Genomic DNA, 14,609 nt, shown 5'->3' with positions numbered 1-14,609 from the left:
TAAAGAAGAAACATTCATCCAGACCGGTAGGAGGGGCTGAGTCAGGCAGCTGGTGGAGAGGTGGCTGGCAGACCCAGCAAGGTGGCGGATTGTGGAATGGGGTGAGGCGTGCAAGGCTGCAGCTGGCCAGCAAGGCGGTGGCTGGTGGACTGGGCGGTCCCAAATTTACACGCAGATAAAGCAGGCGAAACTAGGGAGCAAGACAGACCACACAACCCAGGGCACCAGCCTCAAATAACTTCACTTTATTTCATCAGTGGGGAAATAAAGGCTCAAGCCACCGATTGAAAACACCTGTGGGGGTTGAGGCGCTGAGAGAAACTCCCAGCCTCACAGGAGAGTTTGTTGGAGAGACCCAAAGGGTCCTAGAATATACAAAAGCCCATGCACATGGGAATCAGCACCAAAGGGCCCAATTTGCTTGTGGGAAGTGATTGAAATCCAGCAGAGAGGAGAGGAAGTGCCATTGTTCCCTCTCTGATCCCTGCCCCACATACAGAGTCACAACAGAGTGATGTGGGTTGCCGCTCTAGGTGAACACCTAAGACTCCACCCCTGCCTAAGTAACAGGTGCATCAAGACAAAAAAAATGGCCCAAATGAAAGAACAAATCAAAGCTCCAGAAAAAAATACAACTAAGCAATGAAGAGATAGCCAACCTATCAGATGCACAGTTCAAAACACTAGTAATCAAGATGTTCACAGAATTGGTTGAATTTGGTCACAAATTAGATGAAAAAAAAATGAAGCCTATGTAAAGTGAAATGAAGGAAAAGGTACAGAGAACCAATAGTGATGGGAAGGAAACTGGAACTCAAATCAATGATGTGGACCAGAAGGAAGAAACATTCAATCAGAAAAAAACAAAGAAACAAGAATACAAAAAATTGAGGAGAGGCTTAGGAACCTACAGGACATTTTTAAACGTTTCAACAATCAAACTATAGGGGTACCAGAAGGAGAAGGGGAAGAGCAACAAGTGGAAAAGTTACTTGAACAAATAATAAAGGAGAACTTCCCCAATCTGGCAAAGGAAATAGACTTCCAGGAAGTCTAGGAAGCTCAGAGTGTCCCAAAGAATTTGGACCCAAGGAGGAACACACCAAGGCACATAATAATTACATTACCCAAGATGAAAGATAAGGAGAGAATCTTAAAAGCAGCAAGACAAAATGAGAGAATCACCTACAAAGGAGTGCCCATAAGACTGTCAGCTGATTTCTCAAAAGAGACCTTGCAGGCAAGAAGGTCCTGGAAAGAAGTATTCCAAGTCATGAAAGGCAAGGACCTACATCCAAGATTGCTCTATCCAGCAAAGCTTTCATTTAGAATGGAAGGGCTGATAAAGTGCTTCTCAGATAAGGTCAAGTTAAAGGAGTTCATCATCACCAAGCCCTTATTATATGAATGTTAAAGAGATTTATCTAAGAAAAAGAAGATAAAAAATATGTGTAGTAAAATGACAGCAAATTCACAATTATTAACAACCACGTCTAAAACAAAAACAAAAACAAACTAAGCAAACAACTAGAACAGGAACAGAATCACAGAAATGGAGATCACGTGGACAGTTATCAACAGGGGAGTGGGAGTGGGAGAGAAAGAGGGGAAAGGTACAGAAAATAAGTAGCATAGATGGTAGATAGAAAATAGACAGGGGGAGGGTAAGAACTGTAATGGAAATGTAGAAGCCAAAGAACTTATATGTATGACCCATAGACATGAAGTAAAGGGGGAGAAGGGAGTGTGCAGGGTGGAGGGGAGTGAAGGGGGAAATGGGACAACTGTAATAGTCAATAAAATACATTTTAAAAATTTAAAAATAACAACACATTACAGAGACATCAGCAGTTGCATACTATAGGAGAGGCACATTTTATGGAAATAGCCCAGACAAGTTATTAAGCAGAGAAACAAGGAAAAAATTACATAGCAATAACCTTTGGGAGAAGGGAATTGGGATCCAGAGTTACTAACAAGATATCATCAAAAATGTTTAATTTTTCAACAACAAAAATAATTACAAAACACACAAAGAGATACTCAAGAGGAAAAAAGCAGTCAACATAAATCTACTATAAGTGGTCACAAAGATAAATTTAGCAGACAAAGACTTCAAAGAGGGTATTATAATTGTGTTTAAAGAACTAAAGGAAATTATGTTTAAAGAATTAAAACAAAGTATGACAACAAAGGGTCAGCAATAGAAAGTCTCAGTAAAGAGCAAGAAACATTTTTTTAAAAAAGGACCAAAGGATATTCTGGAGTTCAAGGATGCACCCAATTAATTAAGTGAGAAAAAAAAGAATGGAAAGGAAAGGAGGAAGGAAGGAAGGAAGGAAGGAAACAGTACAGTTAACCCTGACTTTATTTTCAATCCGCAGTTGGCAATCCATGCACATGTGGGGCCAATTTATAAATTATAAGTGGATTTTCAACTGCATGGGTGGTTGGCACCCCTTGTCCCTGTGTTGTTCAAGGTCAATTGCACCTACCTGAAACAATCTAAACATTCAGTGAGGACGCTATCCAAATCCCAACAACATGCTCTTTTTCAGAAATGGGAGAACCCATCATAAAATTTATCAGAATCTCAAAGAACCTCATAGCCAAAATAATCATGAAAAAGAAAAAAAGGGGGGGTTCACACTTTTTGTTTCAGAATTTACTACAAAGCTACAGTAAGCAAAAACAGTGTGGCACTTGCATAAAGACAGACATAGAGACCAATGGAACAGGATAGAAAACCCAGAAATAAATTCTTGCATATATGGCCAAATAATTTTCTTAAAATATTTTTTATTTTAAAATTACAGTTGATGTACAATATTGCATTAGTTTTGGGTGTACAGCCCAGTGATTAAACATTTATATAATTTGCAAAATGTCACCCCAATGTGTCTAGTACCCATCTGACACTATACATAGTTATTACAATATTATTGACTGTGTTTTACATCCTTGTGACTATTCTGTAACTACCAATTTGTACTTCTTAATTTGTTCACCTTTTCACCCATCCTCCAAGCCCCCTCCCATCCAGCAATCCTCAACATGTTTTTGTATCAATGAGTCTGTTTTTGTTCTGCTTGTTCATTTATTTTGTTGTTTAGCTTCCACATGCAAGTGAAATGCAGCATTCCTCTTTCTCTGTCTGACCGAATGCACCTGGCGCATACCCTCTAGGTGTGTCTATGTGTTGCAGAAGGCAGGACTCCATTCCTTTTTATGGCTGAGTCATAGTCTATTGTACATATGCCCCACCTCTTCTTTATCCATTTATTTATTGGTAGAAACGTAGGTTGCTTCCATATCTTGGCTATTGTAAATAATGCTCCAATGAACATATGGATGCATATGTTTTTCAATTATGTAGTAGTTTAGAACTTTTTCAGTTAGATATCCAGAAGTGGAATTGCTGGGTGCTTCTTTGTTTCTTTTTATACCCTTGGTTTTAAAGTCATTTTGTATGGTATAAATATTGCTACCCTAGATTTTTGTTTGCTTGTTTTCATTTTCTTGAAATATCTTCTTCCATCCCTTCACTTGCAGTCTGTGTCTTTCAATTTGAAGTGAGTCTATTGTAGACAGCATATGTGAGGGGCTTGTTTTGTTATCCAGTCAGCCAACCCATATCTTCTGATCAGAGCATTTAATGCATTTGCATTTAAAGTAATTGTTGATAGATATGTTTATTGCCATTTTATTATTCAAATTTTTATCCTTTTTTTTTGGCCTTCTTCTTTAAGAGATCCTTTAACATTCATTGTAATACTGGTTTGGTGGTGATAGACTCCTTTGGATTTTTTTCTGGTCTGGGAAACTCATCTGTCTTTCAATTATAAATGATAACTTTGTTCTGTAGAGTAACCTTGGTTGTAGGTCCTTGCTTTTCAACACTTTGAATACTTCATGCCAGTCCCTTCTGGCTTGAAAAGTTTCTGTTGAGAAATCAGCTGACAGTCTTATGGTATCTCTCCTGTAGGTAACTGCCTGTTTTCCTCTTGCTGTTTTTTTTCATTTATTAATTTTAGAGAGAGAAGAAGAGAGAAAGAAACATTGATCTGCTGTTCCACACATTTATGCATTCATTTGTTGATTCTTGTGTGTGCCCTGACTAGGGATGGAACCTGCAACCTTAGCATATCAGGACAATGCTCTAGCCAGCTGAGCTACCTAGCCAAGGCTGGTGTGGGCCTTCTTGGGTTCATCATGTTTGGAATTGTCTGTGCTTCCTGGACTTGTATGTCTATTTCCTTCATCAGGTTAGGTAAGTTTTCTGTCATTTTTTTTCAAATAGGTTTTTAATTCTTTGCTCTCTCTCTTCTCCTTCCAGCACCCCTACAATATGAATGTTGGTAGCCTCGAAGTTATTCCAGAGGCTCCTTATACTATCTTAATTTCTTTAAATTCTTTTTTCTTTTTGCTGTTCTCATTGAGTGCTTTCTGTTTCCTTATCTTCCAAATTACTGATTTGATATTCTGCTTCCACTATTCTACTGTTTATTCCCAGTAAATTTTCAAATTTTCTTCATTTCAGTTATGGTATTCTTTATTTCTTACTAGTTCTTTTCTTTTTGTTTTAATCCTCACCAAGAATATGTTTACTGATTTTGCGAGAAAGAGAGGGAGAGAGAGAAAAACAACAACAATACTGATCAATTGCCTCCTGTATGAACCTCAACCCAGTATCGAACCTGTTATCTAGGTATGTGCCTGACTGGGAATTGAACCCACAACCTCTTGCAACCTCACAATGCATGAGACAATGCTCCAACTGAGCCACCTAGCCAGGCCTCTGACTAATTATTTTTTCTGTTTCCTCTCTCCTTTTTGATGTTTCCTATCTCTTTGTTGAAGTTCTCACTATTATGTACTCTTTCCCTAAATTTATTGAGCATCTTTATAACCAATCTTTTGAGCTCTGTGTCTGATAGCTTGCTTGCCTTCATTTTGTTTAGTTCTTTTTCTGGAGTTTTGTTCTCTCTTTTCATTTGAAATCTGTTGCTTTGTCTCCTGATTTGAGCTGTCTCACTGTGTCTACTTCCATGTATTGGCTGCTGCATCTCCTGGGCTTGGTAGAGTGGCCTTATCTAGTACGTGTCCTGTAGGGCTCAGAGGCACAGCCTCCGGAGTCACTGGAGACAGATGCTCCAAGTGCATCATCCCCACACACCCCAGTGTGGGCTGTATGCACTGTCCTGTTGTAGTTGAGCCTCAATTGCCATTGGCATGCCAATGGGAGGAATTCACCCACAGGCAGAATGGCTGTGAGGACTGTCTATGACCATAACAGCTGTTATTCAGGGGTGGACCTCATGGCACAGGACTCATTCAGTGGGACTCTGGTGCAGATGAGCTGTTCCTCGAATGTCTCACTTGTTGATATGGCTCGGTGGTGCTCTGATGTGGTCTGAAGCTGTCCACCAGGTGTGCTGACTTCGGGGCCTCCCAGCAGGTGCAGCTAAGATCAGCCACTTCTTGTGCCCTGCTCAGGGCCACCTGGTGAGAGCTACAATGCAATATGCAGATGACTGCTACTTGTGTGGGCTTGGAGGTGACTGGGAGAGGCCAAGTTGCAAACCAATGGCCAAATGACTTTTTTTCCATGTAAAAGTATAATTTATTTACATCATTGTATTGCAAAGGTTTTAGCTCTGTGTTGAATTCTTGCAGTCTCCATGTAAAGTATGTTATTTGTTAGACCACTTCTTTCTTTTTAAACATTTTTATTGTTGTTCAAGTACAGTTTTCTGCCTTTTCCCCCATCCCTCTCCACCACCCCAGCCCTCCTCACTTCCTTCCCCTTTTTCCACCCCCACTTGTTATTTTCTATGTGTCCTTTATCATTGTTCCTGCAAACCCTTCACCCTTTTCTCCTAAAATCCCCTCCCCTCTCCCCTCTGGTCACTGTCAGCCTGTTCTCTATTTCAATGTCTTTGGTTATATTTTGCTTGCTTGTTTCTTTTGTTGATTAGGTTTCTGTTAAAAGTGAGATCATATGATATTTCTCTTTCACTGCCTGGCTTATTTCACTCAGCAAAATGCTCTCCAGTTGCATCCATGCTGTCACAAAAGGTAGGAGTTCCTTCTTTCTTTCTGCTGCATAAAATTCCATTGTGCAAGTGTACCATAGTTTTTTTATTCATTCATTTACTGATGGGCACCTAGGTTGCTTCCAACTCTTGGCTATTATAAATTGTGCTGCTGTGAACTTTGGTGTGCATAGGTTCTTTTGGATTGGTGTTTCAGGATTCTTAGGGTATAATTCTAGCAGTGGAATGGCTGGGTCAAAAGACATATTCATTTTTAGTTCTCTTAGAAAATTCCATACCATTTTCCGTAATGGTTGTACCAGTCTGCAATCCCATCAACAGTGGACTAGGGTCTCCTTTTCCTCACAACCTCTCCAACGTTTGTTGTTTGTTGCTTTGTTTATAATGCCCATTCTGACCGGTGTAAAGTGGTATCTCATTGTGGTTTTAATTTGCACCTCTCTGATAGCTAGTGATATTGAGCATCTTTTCACATGTCTTTGGACTTTCTGTATGTCCTCCTTAAGAAAGTATCTCTTCAAGTCTTTTGCCCATGTTTTAATTGGGTTGCTTGACTTCTTAGAGTGGAGTTATGTGAGTTCTTTATATATTTTGGAGATCAAATCCTTGTCTGAGGTATCATTGGCAAATATGTTTTCCCGTACAGTTGGTTCTCTTTTCATTTTAATGCTGTTTTCTTTAGCCATGCAGAAGCTTTTTACTTTGATGAGGTTCCCATTTATTTATTCTTTTCTTTATGTCCCTTACTGTAGGGGATATATCAGTGAAAATATTGCTGCATGGAATATCTGAAATTTTCCTGCCTATGTTCTCCTCCAGGACTTTAATGGTGTCACAGCTTATATTAAGTCTTTTATCCACCTTGAATTTATTTTTGTGTATGGTGTAAGTTGGTGCTCAACTTACACCATACATAAAGTTGGTGCCATTTTAATTTTTTTGCATGTAGCTAAAACAGCTGTCCTAACACCATTTGTTGAAGAGGTTATTTTAACTTCATTTTATGCTGCTGCCCCCTTTGTTGAATATTAATTGACCATAGGGACTTGGGTTTATTTCTGGGCTCTGTATTCTGTTCCATTGGTCTATGTGTCTGTTCTTATGCTAGTACCAGGCTGTTTTGATTACAGTGGCCTTGTAATATAGTTTGATATCAGGTATTGTGATCCCTTCTACTTCGCTCTTCTTTCTCAAAATTGCTGCAGCTATTCAGGGTCATTTATGGTTCCATATAAATTCTTGAAGTGTTTGTTCTATATCTACAAAATATGCCATTGGTACTTTAATAGGTATTACATTGAATCTATAAATTGCTTTGGGTAGCATGGACATTTTGATGATGTTAATTCTTCCAATCCATGAACACAATATATGTTTCCATTTGTTTGTGTCTTCCTTAATGTCTTTCTTCAGTGTTGTGTAGTTTTCTGAGTACAGGTCTTTTACCTCCTTGGTTAGGTTTATTCCTAGGTATTTTATTTTTCTTGTTGCTATATCAAATGGGATTTTTTTTCTGATTTCTATTTCTGCTGTTTCATTGTTGGTATACAAAAATGCCTTTGATTTCTGGATACTGACTTTGCATCCCGCTGTTTTGCCAAATTCATTTATTAGGTCGAGCTGTTTTTAAGTGGGGTCTATGGAATTTTCTATGTACACTATCATGTCATCTGCAAACAATGACAGTTTTGTTTCCTCTTTCCCAATTTGGATGCCTTTTATTTCCTTTTCTTGTCTGATTGCTATGGCTAGGACTTCTAATACTATGTTGAATAGAAGTGGTGAAAGTGGAAACCCTGTTTTGTTCCTGCTCTTACTCAGAAAGATTTTATTTTTTTCCCATTGAGTATGATGTTGGCTGTAGGTCTCTCATATATGGCTTTTATTATGTTGAGAAATGCTCCCTCTCTTCCCACTTTGCTGAGTGTTTTTATCACAAATGGGTGTTGTACCTTATCAAATGCTTTTCTGCATCTATTGATATGATCATGTGATTTTTGTTTTTGCTTTTGTTTATGTGATGTATTATATTTATTGATTTGTGAATATTGAACCATCCTTGCATCCCTGGGATGAATTCCACTCGGTTATGGTGTATGGTCTTTTTAATGTATTGCTGGATGCAGTTTGCCAATATTTTGTTCTGTATTTTAGTGTCTATGTTCATCAGCCTGAAGTTTTCTTTCTTTATTGTGTCTTTATCTTGTTTTGGAATTAGGATGATGCTGGCTTCATAAAAAGAGTTTGGGAGTCTTCCATATTCTTGGAATTTGTGGAATAGTCTGTGAAGGATAGGGGTTAGCTCTTCCTTAAATGCTTTGTGGAATTCTCCTGTGAAACCATCCAGTGTAGGGCTTTTGTGTGTTGGGAGTTTTTTGATTACTACTTCAATTTTGTCTGCTGTTATTGGTCTGTTCAGGATTTCTGCTTCTTCTTCATTGAGTTTTGGAAGATTATATTTTTCTAGAAGTTTGTCCATTTCACCTAGGTTTTCAAATTTCTTGGCATATAGTTTTTCATAGTAATTTCTTACAATCCTTTCTATTTCTGTGGTATCAGTTGTAATCTCTCCTCTTTCATTTCTGATTTTGTCTTTTTGGGTCCTCTCTCTTTTTTTCTTGATGAGTCTGCTTAATGGCTTGTCGATTTTGTTTATCTTTTCAAAAAGTCAGCTCCTGGATTCATTGATCCTTAGAATTGTGCTTTTAGTCTCTATGTCGTTTAATTCTGCTATGATTTTCGTTACTTCCTTCATTCTACTTGCTCTGGGCTGTCTATGTTGTTGATCTGTGAGTTATTGTAGGTGTAGTGTTAGGCTGTTTGTTTGAAATGTTTCTTTCTTTTTTTTTTTTTTTAGGTAGGTGTCTATTGCTATAAACTTCCCTCTCAGGACTGCCTTTGCTGTGTCCCATAAGTTTTGGGTTGCTGTGAGTTCATTTTCAGTTGTTTCCAGAAATTTTCTGATTTCTTCCTTGACTTCCTTCTTGATCCACTCATTGTTTAATAGCATGTTATTCAATCTCCATGATGTTGAGTGTTTTTGAGTTTTTCCTTGAGGTTGGTTTCTAGTTTCAGTCCCTTGTGGTCAGAGAAAATGCTTGATATGATTTCAATTTCCTTCAATTTGTTGAGGCTTGTTTAGCGCCCTTCCATGTAGTCTATCTTTGAAAATGTCCCATGTGCATTTGAAAAGAATGTATATTTTGCTTCTCTGGGATGAAAGGCTATATATATTAGTTAAGTTCATTTGATCTAGGATGTTGTCCAATGCCACAATATCTTTGTTGATATTATGTTTGGTAGATCTATCCATTTTTGATAGTGGGGTGTTGAAATCTCCTACTATAATTGTGTTGCTGTCAATATCTTTCTTGAAGTCCTCCAAGATTTTCTTTATGTATTTGGATGCTCCTATGTTGGGTGCATGTATATTTACAATGTTTGTATCTTCTTGATGGATTCTTCCCTTGAGTATTATGAAGTGACCTTCTGGGTCTCTTTTTATGGCCCTTTTTTTGAAGTCTATTTTGTCTGATATGAGACAAAAATAGACTACCCTGGCTTTTTTTCCCTGTTCGTTTGCTTGAAAAATTTGTTTCCAGCCCTTTGCCTTCAGTCTGTGTAGGTCTTTTGTCCTGAGGTGGGTCTTTTGTAGACAACATATGTGTGGGTCATGCTTTCTTATCCATTCAGCTATTCTATGTCTTTTGATTGGAGCATTTAATCCATTTACATTTAATATTATTATTGATAGGTACTTATTCATTGCCATTTTTCATACCTGTATTCCTCTCACTCTTTTCCTTCCTTTTCTTAAAGCAGCCCCTTTAGCATCTCTTGCAGAGCTGGTTTGGTGGAAGCATATTCTTTCAGACTTCTCTTGTCTGGGAAGCTCCTTATTTGGCCTTCCATCTTAATTGAGAGCCTTGCTGGATAAAGTAGCCTTGGTTGCAGGCCTCCAGTTCTCATTACTTGGAATATTTCTTGCCATTCTCTTTTGGCTTGGAGTGTTTCCATTAAGAAGTGATCTGCTAACCTTATTGGGGCTCCTTTGTATGTTACTTCCTGTTTCTCCCTTGCTGCCTTTAAGATTCTCTCTTTGTCTTGGAATTTTGACATTTTAATTATGATGTGTTTTGAAGTTGGCCTCTTTGTGTTCCTCTTGATTGGGACTCTGTGTTTCCTGGATTTGTATGACTTTTTCTCTCATCAAATTAGGGAAGTTTTCCATCATTACTTTTTCAAACATGTTTTCTCTTCCTTGCTCTTCTTCTCTTACTGGTATTCCTATTACACAGATATTGTTACATTTTATGTTGCCTTGAATCTACCTTATTACCTCTTCATTCTTTCTGAATCTTTTTTTTCCTTGCTCCTTCTAGGTATTTTTTTCTATCTTGTCCTCCAGCTCCCTGATTCAATCCTCTGCTTCATCCAGCCTGCTTGTACGTCCTTCCAGTGTGTTTATTTCTGAGATTTTATTGTTCATTTCTTCCTGGTTTTTGTTTATAGTTTCTGTTTCCTTTTTCATGGTCTTGTAGTCTCACTGTTCCTTGTAGTTGTCTATGAGTTCCTTGAGCATCTTTATAACCATTAATTTGAATTCTATATCTGATAGTTTGGTTACCTCCATTTCGTTTAGCTCTTTTATCAGGAAGTCTTCCATTCCTTTTGATTGCATGTTCTTTTTTTGTCTCCCCATTTTAGGTGACTTTTTGTTTGTTTCTGTGCTTCCTGATGTTTCACTTTGCTAGCTGTCTTTGTAGGGTGAAACTCTATGTTACGAATTCTGTGAGGTTCATTGGTGTGGTCTCTGACCTCCTTGTCTGGATGCTCTAGGTTTGACCTTTCTTCTGTTTGTATGGGTTCTCTTGTCATACTTGGGTTTTTACCTTTTGGTGGTTCCTTTGTTGGTGGTTTTTCTCCTAAAGCAGGTATACTGATAGTTGCAGCTCCCACCTATTCTTGTATGTGGTCAGTGGCAGGGGGTCAGCAAAATGGACTAAGACAGCAGGAGAGTATTTTATAGGATTTAAAGTACCAGCAAGTAGAGAAGAGATAGGAGATTCTTTGGATAAGTACAGCATTAATTGTGATCTTTCACCCAACTGGCCACTTTTTATAGAAGGTGAAAGAGAGATAAGACTCTTGTTAGAGGGGAGGGTGATTGTGAGCTACATCCAGAAAACAGAGTGCTTGTGCAAGGTTAGATGATGAGATACAGTGAGAGTGAAGGATAGAAAGTAGGCACAGTATGAGAGAGAACAGAGTTAACCACAACAATAATAATGCTCAGGATTGAAGGGAAGTGGGCTAAGATCAGGGAGGGTAGTACGTACAATTGTATGGAATGACAATTATTTACAACAGTATTGGAACAAAAATAATATGACAAGAAATATGTGATTTAGATAACCAGAACAGAAAGTATCCAATCAAGAGTTATGCATTATTGGAACATGGGTGAAATGAAAGAAGGAAAATTAAAATACCATAAAGAGATAATAAGGAAAACCAGTCAAACAATGCAATTAAACAGAGAAATAAAATGAGGAAAACTAAACATAAGGAAGAGAAATAAAAGATGCTAATAAAATAAAAGTGCTAAAAATAATGAAATATAATAATAATACAATAAACAATAAACAATAAACAATAAAATACCAGCTCTACGGGATAGCAAAGTGACATTTGTCTCAGTTTCTCAGTTTTGGGGGTTAGCCTTATGCTCCCCATTTCCATCTGTCTCTTGACCCTTTGTAACTCCCAGTCTTATTGTCTCGCTTTGGGGAATAAAACAAAAGGAAAAAAAAAGAGAGAGAGGATCCAAAAAGAAAAAAAAATAATAATGCTGTCTTTAAACTTGTTGAACGAGTTCTGCCCATCTTCCTAGCTGCCACAGGAAGAGAGGGGCTTGGCTTCACTTTTCTCTCTTCCTATACTTTTGAGAGGATGGGGACCAGGTCTGGATTGCAATTTCCTGGCCTCAGCTGGCCCAGGTCCCCCGTGAGCTGCCAGGCTCAAATCAGACACTCAGTGTCTAGGTGCACAGCATGGGTCAATCTTGGGCGAGGAGCCTGAGACAAGCTGGGTGTGCATCGTTCTGCTCAGCTATTCAGCCAGCGCTCACGGCTGAAATCTCCCTGGGGGTGTGCCAGCTGCTGCTGAGAGTTCCCTACAAAGGCCATTCCCAACAAGCACCCGGCTTCTCACACAGCCCAGCTTTCCAGCCTGTCTGGAGACTATCCCCATCAGGGTCCAACACGGTCCACCTCTTCCCTTCTCCAGGTGTTGCCTGGCACCTCAATTTCTCCGGTGCCAGTGTCCATAGTCCTAGTGGATGTGTACCGCCTCTGTGTGTCTCCCACTTCATCTCTATTCCCCCCCTGACTTCCAGCATCCAGGTCCCTTCTGGTGCCAGGCTGCCCTCCTTGCTCTGACAGGAGAGGGAGCTGGTGCCCTAACTCTCCTTCCCAAATTCTGTGGCAGGCGCCAGGCCAGGGGTGCAGCAGCAGTGGTCCCTGTGTAGATCCCATGGACCTTAGCGTCCCAGCTCAATCTCCTCACTGTCTGTTTTTCAACGTCCTCTGCAATTTTTTGCCTCCAAACTTCATGTAAGCTGGGATTCTGCTGGCTGTTCACTGTTCCCAGAAGACTGGCTAGGTGTTCAGCTGGGCACAGGGAGAACTGGACTCTGCTCCCACCTACCTCTTCACCACCTTCTGACCCCCAAATAACTTTTGATAAGGATGAAAAATGTCATTAAATGGAGAAAGGACAGTCTTTTAAAAAAATGGTGTTGGAAAAACTGGATATTCACATTTAAAAGAATAATGTTGGATCCTCACCTTACACCATCTGCAAAAATGGACTCAAAGTGGAATCAAGACCTAAATGTAAAAGCTAAAACTATAAAATTCTTAAAAGAAAGAATAGGAGTGAACCTTCTTAACACTGGATTTAGCAATGAATGATTTGGATATGACACCAAAAAACACAGGTGATAAAAGAGAAGATAGATTTATCAGAATTTGTAAAAATTAAAACCTTTATCTATGACTAGTGTGGTTTCATGGATTGAGTGCTGTCCTGTGAACCAAAGGGTCACTGGTTCAATTCCCAGTCAGGGCACATGTCTGTGTTGCCAGCCTGGTCCCCAGTTGGGGGTGAATGAGAGGCAACCATATAAATGTATCTATCACACATCAATGTTTCTCTCCCTAAATAAATAAATAAAATCTTTTAAAAAATTAAAACCATTAGTGTATGAAAGGACACTATCAACAGAGTGAAAAGGTGATGCATGAATTGGGAAAATATTTTTAAATCATATATCTGAGAAAGAATTAAGATCCAGAATATATGAAGAATTCCTACAACTCAACAACAAAGAAAACAAATAACCCAATTCAAAAATGGGCAAAGGACTTGAACTGACATTTCTCTAAAGAAGATAATGGCTAATAAGCATATCAAGGAACATCACTAACCATTAGGGAAATGCAAATAAAACAATGGGGTTGAGATATCGCTTTGGACCCATTAGATGGCTGTTATGAAAACACACACCCCGCAAACCCCTCAGAAAATAACGAATGCTAGTAAGGATGTGTAGAAATTGGAAATATTTCACATTTGCTGCTGCTGATGTAAATGGCACAGCTGCTGTGGAAAACACGAGGGCAATTACTAAAAACATTAAACACAAACTTACCATATGATCCAGTTATTGCCCTCCTGGGTAAATACCCCAAAGAATTGCGAACAGGTACATAAAAAGATATGTATGCACATATTTTCACTGACGTTTATTCACGATAACCAAAAGATAGCAACCTGAGTGCCCATTGATGGGTTAAGGGATAAACAAAATGTGGTTTGTACATTTAATGGAATGTTATTCAATCTTAAAAAGGAAGGAAATTCTGACACATGGTACAACATAAATGAACCCTGAAGTTATTATGCTAAGCAAAGATAGCCAATCACAAAATGACAAATATTGTATAATCTCAATTTCTTGTACCTAGAATAGGCAAATTCACAGAGATGGAATGTAGAACGTTGTTTTAAGGACGGAGGGGAGGATAGAATGAGGAGTGCTTGTTCAATGAGTATCAAAGGTTCAGTTTGGGAAGAAGGAAAGTTCTGGTGGCTGTGCGACAACGCAAATGCACTTAACACCACTGAACTACGTGTTTACAATGGTTAAAATGGTTTACCATTCTTACATGTTATGTATGTTTTACCACAAAAAGTACAACTAAATTTGCCCTGGCAGTGTAGCTCAGTGGATTGAGCATGGGCTGGGAACCAAAGGGCCACTGGTTCGATTCCTGGTCAGGGCACATGCCTGGGTTACAGGCCAGGTACACAGTGGGGGCCACGTGGGAGGCAACCACACATTGATGTTTCTCTAACTCTCTCCTTCCCTTCCCCTCTCTCTAAAAAGTAAATAAATAAAATCTTTTTTTTAAAAGTACAACTAAATTAAAAATTCACTAGAGGGGCTTAACAGAACATTCTAAATGACAGAAAAAAATAATCTGTGAA

This window comes from Sturnira hondurensis, unplaced genomic scaffold, assembly GCF_014824575.4.
Source record: "Sturnira hondurensis isolate 20B ecotype Veracruz unplaced genomic scaffold, ASM1482457v3 Scaffold0014430, whole genome shotgun sequence".
Classification (NCBI taxonomy): Eukaryota; Metazoa; Chordata; class Mammalia; order Chiroptera; family Phyllostomidae; genus Sturnira; species Sturnira hondurensis.
This window is presented reverse-complemented; position numbering follows the sequence as displayed.